Raw genomic sequence first — 16,935 nt, 5'->3', positions numbered from 1 at the left:
CTTCAGATCCTGTTTCTGGTGTATCAGCCGCAGGACAGACTTGAATCAAAATCTGCAATGCTACAACATAAACTTGCACATCGTTTTTTTAGCCATCATAGAAAACCTTCAAAAGCATTGAAACTCTCATGATGGATATGACACATTCTCTTAATGGTATATGTTGGTTTGATTTTTGGATGGGAAGAAAACAACGATGGACTCGTATGCTGGTCCATTCATTTTTGTTCTGTTGTGTAGCTACTTCTATTTTCTGCAAAACTTTTCATTACCATAATTTGGCTCCAAGAACGAAGAAAAAAAGGACACTCCCATTTTCGTGCAGTATCATGAGTTTTTTGTTATCAAGTTTGGAGAAAAATAGCCCAAAAATGATGATATGATGTACCAATAAATAACAACAGAGACTGAGATATGATATGCAATGAAATGAATACGACTGAGTATGAATTTTCAATTTAACACAATAATTCACAGCAATATGACCTATGTGGGTCCCAATAATACTGGCACGTAGTCTCAACATGATTTTTAATATGCTTTTCAGTTTAATTTCTTTAACACATATAAAACCGCATGAAAAATGTCAAGATTATTTAACAATAAAATTTCACAGAAACAATTATGTCACAATTTCTATAGTGCACGCTCACACGCCCGTAACCTAGCATGTGCGTCACCTCCCAACAATTCACAAAATACATATATTCAGGGTTCATACCCTCAACTCCAAGATTAAAAGAGTTACTTACCTTGAACAAGCCGAATCCAAAGTCAAGCAAGCTAAACAATGCTCCAGAAATCCCATTATGTGCGTATCAACTCCCGAACGACTCGAATCTACCATAATTAATTTGATTCAGTCCACACAATATATAGGAATTAATTCCATATCAAAATACTAATGTTTTCCACAAAATCTGAAATTACGCCCCAAAAATCACCCGTGGGACCCACATCTCGAAATCTAAAGAAACTCACAAAATACGACAATCCTTCCAATTAGAAGTTCAATCATACTAATTTCACTCAAATCCGACTCCAAATCGGTATTCAAACTTGAAAAATTTATTTTGTGACATTATAGAAATTTCCTTCTATTTCTCTTGAAGATTCAATAATCTTACACTAAAAATGAAGATTAATTCATGGAATATAATCAGAGGGAAGTTAAGAACACTTATCCCAAGTTGTGTGAAAAATTTTCTCTCTGAAATCGACCAATCCGAGCTCCAAAATCCGAAAAATGGGTGAAAATGTCGAACCCCCGAATTTAAGGTTCTGCCCCAGCGATTTTCGCATCTGCGGACAAGATTTGCAAACCCGCGCTTCTGCTTGTGCGAGCAAAACGTCGCATTTGCAGACTCCACTCGCTTGCCCAATTTTCGCTTCTGTGACATCCCTCCGCATCTGCGCTCACGCAGGTGCGGAATTTTCCCTCGCACCTGCGACCAATGCCTCACAGCCCTCTGCCCGCATATGCGCTCCTTCTCGTGCAGGTGCAATTCCGCACCTACGAAGCACCTTCCGCACCTGCGCATCTCACTTCAGCGCACCCCTGCTCGCACTTGCGAGCTCGCACCTGCGACTACTTTTCTGCAGGCGCGATTACACCAGAAGAAACACACGAAATTTCATGACCACTTATCAGATCAACAAGTGACGGAGCCCTCTCGCCCCAACCAGAACCATAATCCCTTTCTGAGCCGACTTTCAATATTATATTTTCGAATATATCAAAATCAAACCTGATAGTACCCATTCAAGGTCCAATGACCTTATATTACTAAACACAACTATTTTACAGACATGCCTTACCAATATAACTCAGAGCCACAACTCGTGTCATCCGTGTACCAATACGCAACAATTCAAATGTACCCAGTCACGAAAAATGACTCAAATGAGATAACTGCCCAACTAGATTAACAAGTACCTCCACAACGAAATGCTGAAAATTCATCATACACCGTAGAACCATCACCCAATTCTAATACGAGGTTTATGTTATATACTCCGAGCCACCCTGCTCCAAATTAATAACAACGGAGAGGCAAATGACAAAAATACCGCACAAAACCTGAAAGGATATAACCATTACGCTATCGATCATGCAATACCCAAGTACTCATCACACTCAAATTTTCCTAAAAAGCTCAAATTAAACCGCATCATTTGTGCACATAACTAATGAATCATAACTCCTCGTAGCATAAAGGAGTAACTCACAGATCATTTGAGAACATGAATAAATTCAACATCAACCGAATGACACATCCCTCAATAATAGTAGTATGGAGCCAACCATTCCGGTTCGATGTAGAATACACATCTTAATTGGGCCTACCTATGGACCCCCAAATCAACTCGGGTTACCCACAAATAGAAAAACAATCCCTCCGAAAATCCATAATGACTGAATCATAACACATTTTATCATCTGGCTAGCTCCGGACACAACTTCACAGTCCACAACCATGAAACAATCTGCTCCTGAGAACTCCCAATCTCTAAATCCATAGAACACGCGAATCACTATATTTGATTCTATCTCCACCACTCCAATGCCTAACACCTCTCTCATACACGATCATCCCACGAGAAATACTTTTAAAAGTTCTTCTGTGCCACTTGACAAAATTTGAATATCAACAGTCTATCAACCATGTGAGTACCGCAATACTAATTTATACATACGTAAGTCAAAATACAATGCGCCTTCTGAAGTCTGCCCCTTTCTCATACAACACCAAGTAGTAATAGTATTCATCTAGTTATTTGAAATCGTCCATGTTGTCCAACATTCGTTACCTTCTCTTCAAGACTGTACTGCCACCTTGTAGATGAAAATCTAGCTTTCGTACAACACATAACATCTATCTTGCCATCATGTTAAAAGCACAAGAATCTTATTATCAACTTTGAGTTACCAATAATTTACATACCATTTTAGTTAGAAACCTTTCTCTTGCTTCTTTCCAGGAGGAAATCACAATTCACAACACGTTCTCCACGCCGGTAGAAACCATCAAGAATACTTTGGAATCCATTTTGCACATAATCAAGCCCTTAAAACTAAATTCCTCTAACTCGACCATGCTACGAAGGTCGCCAAGTCCAGGTGTATTGCCACAAAGCACCTGTAGAAAATCCCCACATCATAAGCACCCAAAGAACCGATCATATCCATTACCATACTAATCCAACCTACTACCCAGTGGTCCTATTTTCTCCAAGTCCCTTCTGAATCTGTCTTTAGATTGATACTTATTCTTGCTAAAATACCACGATCTTTAACCACAACTCACCCTACAATCCTTAGCATAGAACCACAATGCCCTACGACCCATAAGCAACTGTATTCTTCTTAAGCACCTTCAAAAATACCACAACTATAACACTCACTCTGATAATACCTTATGTGAATTTGAAATACCTTCCTTATACAAAAATGTAGAATCCATAGTCATATAGAAATTTCGCAAGTCCAGGCACCATCAAACGCAAATCTTAGATTTTATCCATACACAAGTCCGAAAACATTCTCAATTGCTATATATAATTCTCAAACCCACTGGAATTTTCTCGAGAGCCACCCACTTTGCTCAAATCTAATTGCACCACCCAAATGGGCCAAAAGACACGTGCCCCATTAACACCACAACACTCAAAGAAGTAACTCTACTTTAACACCACTTATCAAATTCATACTCCGTGCGTACTACATCATTCACCAATAACAACTCACTCATCCCGCGAATTTCATTTACTCATACGTGCAATATAATCCTTAACCAGGAATTTCCTTATTTGATTCATCCTCGATCTCAACTTTTGCAAGTCATAGCTAACCCACAAGTATGCCTCAGACCAAAATTAAAATTAAGCACCTAACTATGAAATCAAATTGTCAATAGCAGACTCCCCCACTTAGCTCAAAGCCATAGATTAAAACATTCCATAACTCACAATACCAATACTCTCTTACTGCCATAATGATACAGTCAGTCCAACGAAACTTCTTTCCAAGTTCATACAACGCCAACCATAAAAATACCTCAATCATCCGCTAAGCTCGTATTCATCCTCTTAACACACAAGTCAAATTTCTCAACCAAATTTAGATACAAACCTCCACCCATACACCCCGTCGGCAGAAAAGAAACTCTCTACTCACATCATAAGGAATACTCCCACGTAGATTACTCCGCAGGGGATAATCCACCTGCTTAGCCTCAATCTGTTATACCCTTTCGCATTCACAATTACTATGCAATCACTTAGTCTATCTGAGTCCAAAATAATTAACCAGACGTGAGAATTTATTTTTACCCCAAAATTTAACAATGTGAAAGATCCTTTAAAACATTCATACTGGAGACTGTACGCCACATCAATTGGAAAATGAAGCACCCAATGGTCTTTCCTTTACATTTCAAGGAAACACTTTTCGTCATATTCAAATTGTCTTAATACATACCGCATTTACATCATACTCATCACAAAGCCATTCCACCACTCATCGAGCTACAACTTCCACTCATAGGGATATTATCGGACATATGAGTCTAAATGTACAGGTTACAACTGAAGCTACCGAGCCTAAGTTGCGGTCTAAAGCTGGCCTCAAGTCCTCCAGACTGGACCATCACCAAAACACAGAATACACATCATAAACCTTGTTCATAAAATCACAAGCTGGCGATGCACAACTGATACCGAGAGCTTATGTGCGCATACGAATACGTGGAAGGAATTCAAAGAGTTACGTCTCAAGCTGAATCAATCTCGCACGATAAGGAAAGAAAAATGGGAAGTATATATCCTAAATGCCCTGTAGCCTCTCGAAGATAAGTATGGACGTCATCGTACCGATCCGCAAGACTCTACTAGACACTTGCTCATGATTTGTAGAACCTGTGAACCTAGTGCTCTGATACCACCTTGTCATGACCCAAAATCCAACTAGTCGAGATGGCACCTAACCCAACCCGCTAGGTAAGCCAACTTTCAATTATCCAATTTCAATAATAATTATTAAAGTAATTTAAGTGAATAAACATCTTAATCTTATACATCCCCCAAGAACTGATGGTACAAATCATGAGCTTCTAAGAATAGAGTATATAAAGAAGAAATGAAATAAATACATAGTCTGTTTGAATAATACATAAACAGAGCTTTTATAAATCTAAGGCTACCGTGAACAAAATGCAGCTACAACAGGAACGCAGGTACATCTTCAAGTCCCGCAACTATCGAGCACAGCAACAACATCAGCCAATATCTACACGCAATGTGCAGAAGTATAGTATTAGTACAACCGACCCCATATATTGAGTAAGTAACAAACATAGCCATAGGTTGAAAGTAGTGACGAGCTTCTACCAATGTCGTATCCACAACCAATAGTCCACAATAACATAAAGCAAATAATACCAGAAGTAACTCAGAGATAAAATGCTCAGGCAAATCATGATTTCAAAAATAATAGTTCTTCATTTCAAATACATCAGTGAAAACCCAAATCATTTGCCGAAGTTGCCAAAAAAATATGAATAGTTTGAAAACAATAATTTCTCCCAAAAATCTTTTCAATAATAAATAAGATGTTTCATTTTCCTTCCGGATAACCCGTGTAAAACAAATGCATCACTATGTCCATCTGTAAAAATGTGTGAGAAATCAGGAATGATGTGATGTTGTACAGCATGAGGAAAATACATCTCTATGCATGTATGTCATGTGTGCATGCCAATGCGATGCAACTCAGTGATAAAATCATAAACAGCCCCTCGGGCAGAACATCACTCATATACAGCCCCTCGAGCAAACCTCACAGTCACTCATGCCACTCGGGAATACCTCACAATCACTCTTGCCACTCGGGCATACCTCACAATCACTCATGCCTCCCAGTCACTCAGCACTCGGCACTCAACACTCGTACTCAGTAGGTACTTGTGCTCACTGGGGGTGTGTACAGACTCCGGAGGGGCTCCTTCAGCCCAAGCGCTATAATCTTCACGGACAACTCACGTGCTATAATAATAAAGTATGCTGCAGGCGGGCAGCCCCGATCCACACTCATCCTCACAATCGGGCCTTCGGCCTCACTCAACCATCATTCTCTCCAGTCTCTCGAGCTCACAATGTCATGAAAAATAGCCCAAAAATGATGATATGATGTAACAATAAATAACAACAGAGACTGAGATATGATATGCAATGAAATGAATACGATTGAGTATGAATTTTCAATTTAACACAATAATTCACAGCAATATGACCTTTGTGGGTCCCAATAATACTGGCACGTAGTCTCAACATGATTTTTAATATGCTTTTCAGCTTAATTTCTTTAACACATAAAACCGCATGGAAAATGTCAAGATTATTTAACAATAAAATTCCACAGAAACAATTATGTCACAATTTCTATAGTGCATGCCCACACGCCCGTCACCTAGCATGTGCGTCACCTCCCAACAATTCAAAAAATACATATATTCAGAGTTTATACCCTCAACTCCAAGATTAGAAGAGTTACTTACCTCGAACAAGCCGAATCCAAAGTCAAGCAAGCTAAACAATACTTCAGAAATCCCATTATGCGTGTATCAACTCCCGAACGACTCGAATCTACCACAATTAATTTGATTCTGTTCACACAATTTATAGGAATTAATTCCATATCAAAATGCTAATATTTTCCACAAAATCCAAAATTACACCCCAAAAATCACCTGTGGGACCCACGTTTTGAAATCCGACGAAACTCACAAAATACTACAAATCATCCAATTACAAGTTCAATCATATTAATTTCACTCAAATCCGACTCCAAATCGGTATTCAAACTTGAAAATTCATTTTGTTACATTATAGAAATTTCCTTCTATTTCTCTTGAAGATTCAATAATCTTACACCAAAATTTCCACTCCAAAATCGCCTAACCCGAGCTCCAAAATCCGAAAAATGGGTGAAAATATCGAACCCTCGAATTTAAGGTTCTGCCCAAGCGATTTTCGCATCTGCGGACAAGATTTGCGCACCTGCGCATCCCCTTGTGCGAGCAAAATGTCGCATTTGCCGATTCCACTCGCCTGCCCAGTTTCGGCTTCTGCGCGCATCTGTCCGCATCTATGCTCACGCAGGTGAGGAATTTTCCCTCGCACCTGCGACCAATGCCTCACATCCCTTTGCCCGCATCTGCGCTCCTTCTTGCGCAGGTGGGATTCAGAACCTGCGAAGCACCTTCCGCACTTGCGCATCCCGCTTCAGCGCACCCCTGCTCGCACTTGCGAGCTCGCACCTGCGACTACTTTTCCGCAGGTGCGATTACATCACAAAGCTTCAGTTCCAGCAGTCTTCCAAACTCAAAAATCAATCCGTTAACCATCCGAAACTCACCCGAGGCCCTCGGTTCCCCATCCGAACATACCAATAAGTTCCATAACATAACACGGACCTACTCGAGGCCTCAAATCATACCTAACAACCTCAAAAATATGAACTACACACAAATTCAAGCCTAATAAATTTTCAAATTCTACAAACGACGTCGAAACCTATCAAATCACGTCCGATTGACCTCAAATTTTACACACAAGCCACATTTCACATTACAAACCTATTCAAATTTCCAGAATCGGATTCCGACCCTGATATCAAAAAGTCAAACCCCTGGTCAAACTTCCCAAAAATTTAACTTTCGGCAATTCAAGCCAAATTCCACTACGGACCTCCAAATAATTTTTTGGACATGCTCCTAAGTCCAAAATCACCATACGGAGCTATTGGAATCATCAAAATTCGAACTCAAGGTCATTTACACATATGTCCGCATCCGGTCACTATTTTAACTTAAGCTTTAAACCTTGGAACTAAGTATTCCAATTCCTTCCAAAACCTCACTGGACCCGAACCAATTACCCCGGTAATTCACACAATAACTATGAAGTATAATTTGAGAAGTAAAAGGGGAAACAGGATTATAATACTCAAAATGACCGACCGGGTCGTTATAGAATGTTGCCCTGGTAGTAGAATAAGGGTGTAATTGTGATAGATAAAGCATGACGGTTGGGCCTTCGATTGAGTAATGATTTGCCCGAAAAAAAAAGGATTTCATGAATTGTACTGGATTAAAATACCCAAGCAAGGTGTATCATATTGGGATGCTATGAAATACAATTATGGAAGTACAGTATCGCCCCTAGGTGGATCAGTTTAATCACTTCAGATGTTCCCTGATGAGACATGAGCCATAGCGGTAGTGTTACATAAGAGGTCAAGTTATCAGTGGTAGATTATAGATCAACATTAAGGTGAATCAACAATAGATGGATAAAAGTTCAACAGTATGAGATGAGATCAGGCTATCATCCTTAAGATGAACAGTAATGAGGAAGCATTAAAGGACTTAGATTTATAGATATATGATAAGCAGCGAGAGAATAACCTGGAGTTGGGTAGTAGACCTCGGTAATAATAAATCGAAGTAAGAGTTAGGATATAGTATGACCTACCTAAATGTAGTAAATCCATAAGGATAGATAACCAAGGCTATGAAATAAGATATAGCAATAGTCATAAGTTCGACAATGTACCGAGCAAAGAACTTTAGTACACCTATAGATGCCCAGAGGGACATTTTGTCAAGTTCCGTATATGTTCAGAAAGTGAGGCCTAGAGATTGGCTAAAAGCTGGAGGGAAGAGTCGCATAGGCGCACATACAAGGAAAAAGTCGTACATGCTGCATGACAGAAGGTAGCAACATTTACGAAATTGGAAGAATTTCGACTACAGGCCGTGGTGTGAGAAAAAAGGCCTAAAGGTGGGAATGCTCTGGACTTTAGATTTATTCACAGAACAGTTGCCTAAAGGGCAAGGACAGTATTAAAACCATTCGTAAGAGCTATCCGATTATGAGACCGATAAGTGCATCAATTAACATTCGAGGACGAATGTTCCAAAGGGGGGAATGATATTACACCTCACAGTGTTACATCGATGTTACACCTCACAGTGTTACATCGATGTTACACTCTGCAGTATTACACCGACGTTACACCCCGTAGTATTGTATGTTGGATTTGTCGTAAGATAATTGCCATCAGTTCAAGGACAAGATTAATTTTGAGGTTATAAGTATTTATGCTATTTATAACAAGTGATAAGTATGTGTCGTGAAGGTCAGAGGGTAAACGAGTTGAAGAAAATGAGTTTCGTCGAAGTTTGATATTTTGGGATAAGATATGGTCCGAGCTATTATACCCCGTATTTATTGATTAGTACTATACAATATACCACATGACCATGATAGTAAAGTATATTCTAGTATGTTAAAAGTGATTAGTATTTAAGTAATTATGTGTTTAATTGATTATATGGAAAATTAGTTAAATTGTTTGGATAATGTTAAGGAGACAACATGTCTTTGTAGGTCCCACAAGGGGATGACCTTTATTATTATTAGTAAAGGATAAATATTGCTAGTAGTGGAACTAGATAAGGATTTGGTAGAATAAAGGGGTGGGTACGTGTGCAAATTAGGTGAGGTTATGGAATGGGTGTCTAATTTTAGTAGGTGACTAGTGCAAGTATATACCCACGTGTCTTTATCTAAATTATCCACACATGGCAACACCATATATAGATAATATAGGAAACAACATTATATAAAAGATATCAACTAAGTTAGATAATACAAGGCAACAATATACTTCCATTGTGGGAATAATTATGGTATTAAATAGGATTAAGTGGATAAGAAATTTTTAGTGGGCTGCCACATGGCATTAAGTTGGCCAAGGGTGGAACCAATGTGCCTAGATAAGTCATAGCACTTTATGTGACTTGTTTACACGTGAAAGTGCAAGGCATATCCCTTAAGCCTTCATGTTATTCTTCTTTGGCAATTTAAGATATAGAAAGAATGTTGAAATCTTTCCTTCTATTGTTGGGAATTCTTTTACTTTAGAACATAGCCAAAAACGTACACACATGATACTCCGTATGTTCAACAACACGAATTATATCATGATCATAATAAGTGCTTAGTTCTTTTTCAAAGATTTAGAAGGAGCGAAAGTTGTTGTTGGCAAGCTCAAGTAAAAGTGTTTGATAAATTCGTCAAGTAAGGTATGTTAACACTATCCCTTCATTTCTTTTGGCATGGTCCATATGATACAAACGAATCGAGAAAATGTGCAAATTTCAGAAATATCTCTATTCATAGAAATACTAGGGGTGCCTATATTCTTGATTTCCTATGTGTCTTATTATTATATCTTTTGTTCATGGGTCTCAAAACAATACGTAGTTGATAAAGTTTATCCTAGAGTTTTAATTGGCTTACTTCATTATGCATTGCATTAATTTATACATATACATTGACCCATGACCAGATGTCGTTATATACTCGTATATTATATGTATATGGGATATGGGAAAAGGTTACGACATTATATACGCACCACCACCTGACTAGCTGGTATACATTGATGATTTTGACCACAGTGGCCGAGATGATATGACGGGATGCCATCAGAGGCCTGATGATGTTATGTACGCATATACCTATGCATGATATGACATTTATACGCATATGCATGACACTATAAATATTTCATGATTCACAGAGCTATTCAGACTTACAGGTTGAGTCTTTTCCTCCATGTTTCTTTCATGTCTATTATATACCGCTTTCGTACCTTACATACTCAATACTCTATTTGTACTGATGTCCTTTTGCCTGGGGACGCTGCGTTTCATGCCTGCATGTCCTGATAGACAGGTTGAGAGTCTTCCAAGTAGGCTATCAGCTCAGCGGAAGGTGTTGGTTCGCTCCATTTGTTCCGGAGTTTCCTATTTGGTCAGTATGATTTGGACATGTATTGATTGGTATGGCGGGCCCTTGTCCCGACCTTTATGATATTTATCTATTCTTAAAAGCTTGTAGACAGATGTCATGTATATAGATACTTGTATGGCCTTGTCGGCTTGTGTTTTGAGTATATAAAGGATCGTGTCGGCCTTATAGGCCCGTACGTCATATGTAAAAGTCGGTATATCATGTTGGGTCATGCTATGTTGAGTATTCCCTCATGCTTTATTCTATTTATCTCATGACAGCCTTTATGGTTCATTTACCTATGATAGTACGATACGAAAGATACGTTACGTTGGTGCTCGATTGAGTAAGGCACCGGGTGCCCGTCACGACACATTTGTTTGGGTCGTGACATTTACAGTGAGTTGCATTCCATGTTATGCACTGCAGCGTACAAAGTCTCCATCAGAGTTATTTATATTTTCCTGTCACATTTGTATTCTAGACAAATATTGAATTTTATTATATTCCCTAGTTATTGCTCGTGCACTTGTGACACCGAATTTTGGGGGTTCCTACTGTTTTTGTCATTGTATATCACGTGGTTATTAACATTTTACCCCGGTATATTCCCTTTTATACTATTTAAGTAATGGAAAATTTATAATTTCAATGTAATAAATTGAGTAATTAATTTAATAATCACTGCTGGCTTGCCTGACGGTGGCGTTAGGCGCCATCACGATCTACCGTGGATTTTGGGTTGTTACACTAGCAGTAGCAATTTGCTCTTTACTTTTTGTAGTATCCTTCCTAGATATTTTCTGGACTTCTGTTATTAATATGTCTAGTCTTTCATTAATGGAAACTATCTATTCACCCAGAATACTAATATATATATTAGTATAATTATTTTGTGTGAGTATAGTATTCAAATTCCTAGCAGTAATTTTGCCAGTATCATCCTCAAATAATATTGAAAAGGTAGTATAATAAATTACCTTATCCTTTTCTCCCATTTGAAAAGATGTTTGTGGGGTTCTTTTTTGCATAATTCAAAACATTCTGAATTCATTTGGCAAGGTCTCGCCTTAGTAGGAATTTTATCTTTCGAAAAGTCATTTTCACAGGAAAGACTAACTATGTGATTTTTTCTATTCCAAAATTGGTTTGGATGGTCACCACATATTTTGTAATGAAAACTGATTTTTCAAAAAATCATTTTTTTCTATAAGCTTTGGGTTTTGCAAATCTTCTGCAATTGTAAGACTACAAATTTCATTTTTTAAGAAATTAATTTATCTATTTTTTGCAAAGATATTCGTAGTTATTTCATTTAAAAATCTTTTAAATGGTTGAGTTATAAAATCAAAACTAATTTCATTACTATTAAAAGTTCTTGTAAAACCTTTGGTATCTCACTTAGTAAAAGGAATTATATGATGGAAAAATGGGACTCCTAATATGATCTCATGAGATATATCTTTGACCAAGACAAAAGTTTCAGGTATACAAAATTTTTCTTGGCAAATATAAGCTTTTTGCAATTTATAAGAAATACTCAAATTATCACCACTAGCATTTCTTAATCTATGAGTAGTATTATAAAAATATCTTGTAGGTATTATTCCTTCCTTTATACAGTTTAAATTCACACCACTATCAAATAAAGCAGTAATCTCTTTTTTGAAATTATAATCTATTAAAAGAGTAACTTTTATTAAAACATTTTGAGTAGTAAATAGTAGGAGTTCTTATAAAAACTCATTATCAGCCAAATTAACTGCTCCTACAAAATCATCTTTTACCTCATTCATAGAGGTACTAGTATTAATATAATTACAACTTTCTTTAGTAATATCAGTACTGAAATCTTGACTTGTAGAGACATGAGAATTTATCAATCTAATAATTCTCTTGTCTAAGGCTATATTAGAAGCCTTCAAGTCCTAGATTTCTCCTTTTAGATTTTGAATCTCATTTTTTAAATTTTGAACAGTAGTTGGCCTATCAATGACCTGGAATTTTTCTCTCAAAATCCTTTTAATATCAAACATTGTATATGGTCTCTTTTGAGACGAAATTTCTTCAATCTCTGTTCTTGTAGGAATTTTATCCTGAATTTTGTCCATCTGATCCCCCGGTGTGGAATAATACTAGGTATGTTATTTTTGTTATTATTTGTCCATTTGATCCCATGGTGTAGGATAATACTGGGTATGTTGTTGTTGTTGTTTGTCCATCTGATCAATTATCTGGGACCTTAATTATGGGTCTTTAATCACCCTGAGAAGTTCTAATAAACTATCATTAGTCATGACATTGACTTCTAGGTCCTTGATTTGAGAATAAATATTAAAAAACTCCTTATTTGTGTTGTCATTACAACACTGATCTTGATTCTGTTTGTATGGTCCATATTCATCATCTGAAGGAAAGTATTCTTCCTCTTGTAGAACCTTTAGATCCTCATCAGTTGATGAATCTTCTCTATCACTATTTTCTGGTGAATTTGCCCGAGAAGTATTTAACAGAATCTTGTATAAAGAATCCTTAATATTATCATCTAGGTCAAGGTCCTTAATCTTATCCTTGACTTTGCAATATCTAGCATAATAACCTACTCTTCCACATTTGTAACATGCATTATGTGTATTGGATTTTATAAAATCATTTCTATGCTTATAAACCTTTCTTCTCTTATCTTTTCGCTCGAATCTCTTATTAAAAGATCTTCTTTTTTATGATGACCCGATAGGTCATCTAGAGTTTTAAACCTTAATACTATATTTCAAAGCCCCCAATAGCTTCCTTAGGCCTTCTTCTATTTGCATGCATAGTCCGGGTATTTTTTCGGAAGGCTCTTATGTTAAAAATTGATAAATACTGAAATTTTGCCTAAAAATCTATTTGAGTTGACTTCGGTCAACATTTTGAGCAAACAGACCTAGATCCTTATTTGACGGTCCCGGTAGGTCCGTATCGTGATTTGGGACATGGGCGTATGCCTTTAATCGAATTCGGAGGTCCCTAGCTCGAGTTATTGCTTTTTGTCGAAATTTTGAAGTTTAAATGCTTAATGAATCTAAAGGTTTGACAAATGTTTGGCTTTGTTGATACCGTGTCCGTATTTTGGTTCCCACTCGGTATAGGTTCATTACTGTATTTATGACTTGTCTGTCAAATCTGGTGAGAAACAGAGTTGGTTTGACGTGAAAATTTCATTCAGACAAGCAAGTTCGTATGATGTTTTTAGACTTGTATGCATATTTGGTTTGGAGCCCCGACGGCTCAGGTGAGTTTCGGATAGGTTACAGAGTGAATTTGGACTTGAAAAATAGTTGGTGTTCTTCAGTTTCTGGTGCAGGCCTCAGACCTCGCAATTGCGAAATCAGTCTTCGCATTTGCGACATGGCAGAATCCCTGTCAGGTTGACATTTGCGAGCTATTTCCTCGCATTTACGAAGAGTAGCTAGGCATCAATGCTTCGCAATTGCGGCCAATTTCTTCGCAATTGCGAAGTGGGCTGGGGAAGGCAGTGTCCGCATTTGCGATCAAAATGATCGCAATTGCGAAGAGTTCAATTTCGCAAATGCGAACAAACCATCACAATTGCGATGGCAGCAGATGCGTTAGAACTTCGCATTTGCGAAGGGTTTTCGTATTTTCGGGGTTCGCAATTGCGAACCCAGGTAGCAATTGGGGGTTTGGGAAGAATTAGGAATTTTTGTAAAATTGGAATTTAGACCTCAAATTGAGGTCAGATTTCGAAACAAATTACATAACCGGGCTCGAGGGTTAATGGGTAATCGGGTTTTGGTTCGAATTTCGGGTTTGGGACAAGCGAGCTCGGGAGTTGACTTTTGTTGACCTTTTCCAATAATGACCTAAATTGAACCTTTTTCATTCGTGGGTAGTTCCTAAGGCATACTTTGATTCATTTGATTGTTGATTTGCTAGATTTGGTTGGCTCAGAGGCTTGTTTCAAAGGCAAAGCCGTGGTTGAGCTTTGAGTTAATTTTTGGGAGCGAGGTAAGTGTCGTGGTTAACCTTGACTTGAGGGATTAGGAGTTGTTTGTTATGTGCTACTTGTTCAAATGTTGGGGTACAACGTATATGTGATGTGACAAGTACTTATACATTGTTTTTGGGTTAAAGCATGTGGGTGGGACTTGTTCTTTGTATTTTATTTCTTTCTTTGATCTTAATATCCATACTTAGACTAGTTAATTACTAAATTGATTGTTCTTTCCGCACTTATGGACTATCTGTGATAATTGATCATTGTTTCTGAAGTAGAGATTGGTATAGTGGAACCATTGTTGACATAGGACTTGATCTTGCTTATTTTATCTCCCTGTTGTTATATGTTAATTTTTACATGGTAAGGGAGAGTGTTAATGCACGAAGGGTGATGCCGTGCCGTATTTGAGTATTAATGCACGAAGGGTGATGCCGTGCGTTATTTGAGAGTTAGTGCACGAAGGGTGATGTAGTGTCATATCTATTGTTCATGATGAAATTTGAATAAAAGCACGAAAGGTAATGCCGTGCCGTATTTATCTTTTTATGGTGAGATTGAGAGTAAAAGCACGAAGGGTGATACTGTGCCATTATTACTGTTTCATGGTGAGGTTGAGAGTAAAAACACGAAGGGTGATGCCGTGCAGTTTTATTCATTATGTTTGTTTATTTTGTTGGTTGAATGTTTATTGACAGTTTCTTATTATCATTCCCTGTTGTAGTTATCGTATATTATACCCCTATTGCATGTCCCCTCCCAATAGTACTTGTTAATTCTTTATTTGTTGTTATGTTATACATATATTTCCGTCTGTGCAGGTTTATTTATGTGGGTGTCCTGTCATAGCCTCGTCACTACCTCGTGAGGTTAGGCTCGACACTTACGGAGTACATCGGGTCAGTTGTACTCATACTATACTCTACACTTCTTGTGCAGATTTTGGTTACTGCTCCTAGATGTCCATGAGGCGTACCAGCTCGTATTGGCATTTAGAAACACGAGGTTGCTCTACTGGCGTCCGCAGACCTTGAAGTCCCCTTTCATTTCACCTATTTATTGTTCTTTTCATTCGAGACAGTTATATTTATTTCAAACCCTATTTTGTAGAGATTCTAGAAGCTCGTAAACTTGTGATTCCAGATCCGGGTTGTACTTAGATATTATTGGTTTTATGTCATTTGTATTCCATTTTAGTTTCTTTTCGGCTTAACTGGTTTTGCTTGATTGAATTGATTAAAAATTGGTTTAAAGATCCTCTAACGTTGGCTAACCTAGCAAGTGAAATGTTAAGCGCCATCATAACCCCGAAGGTGGAAATTCCGGGTCTTGACAAGTTGGTATCAAAGCACTAGGTTACTTAGGTCTCACGAGTCACGAGCAAGCTTATTAAGTCTGAAGGATCGGTACGGAGACATCTGTACTTATCTTCCAGAGTATATGATGTTTAGGAACAAATTTCACTTCTATTCTTCTCTATCGTGCGGTTTTAATCTATCATTGCTGATTGAACTCTTCTATTCTTGTCTTCTAGTAGATGGCGAAAACACATGCAATATCTTCAGCTGGACAGCAGCTGGAGCCCCTAGTAGCAGCTCCTACTAGGGGCAGAGGACGAGGCCGAGGTCGCGCCAGAGGCCGAGGCAGAGGCAGATCTTAGCCTAGAGCTCAAGCACCAACACCAGCAATGGAGCCTCAGGTAGATTTTGATGAGGAGGTTCCAGCTCAGACTGTACATGTTGGACCAGCTCAAGTCCAGGAGGGGTTCATCGCCACCCCAGTGCTTCAGGACGCTCTAGTCCGTTTGGTGGGCCTTATGGAGAGTGTGGCCCATGTTGGTGCATTTCCTGTGGCACCAGCCATGTCTCAGGCTGGGTGAGGAGCACAGACTCCCACTACTCACACTCTGGAGTAGATGTCTCCCCAGTATCAGTCTCCAACAGCCCCGCCATTTGGGGGAGTTCAGCCAGTTGTTGCGGTATAGGCCGGTGATAGGCCCGCCATGTCTTCTAAGGGCTTATTGAGATTAGACAAGTTCACAAAGCTCTTCCCAGTTCACTTCAGTGGTGCAACTT

This window comes from Nicotiana tabacum, chromosome 9 (assembly GCF_000715075.1).
Source record: "Nicotiana tabacum cultivar K326 chromosome 9, ASM71507v2, whole genome shotgun sequence".
Classification (NCBI taxonomy): domain Eukaryota; kingdom Viridiplantae; phylum Streptophyta; class Magnoliopsida; order Solanales; family Solanaceae; genus Nicotiana; species Nicotiana tabacum.
The sequence above is the reverse complement of the archived record's forward strand: the minus strand, read 5'-3'. Positions refer to the sequence as shown.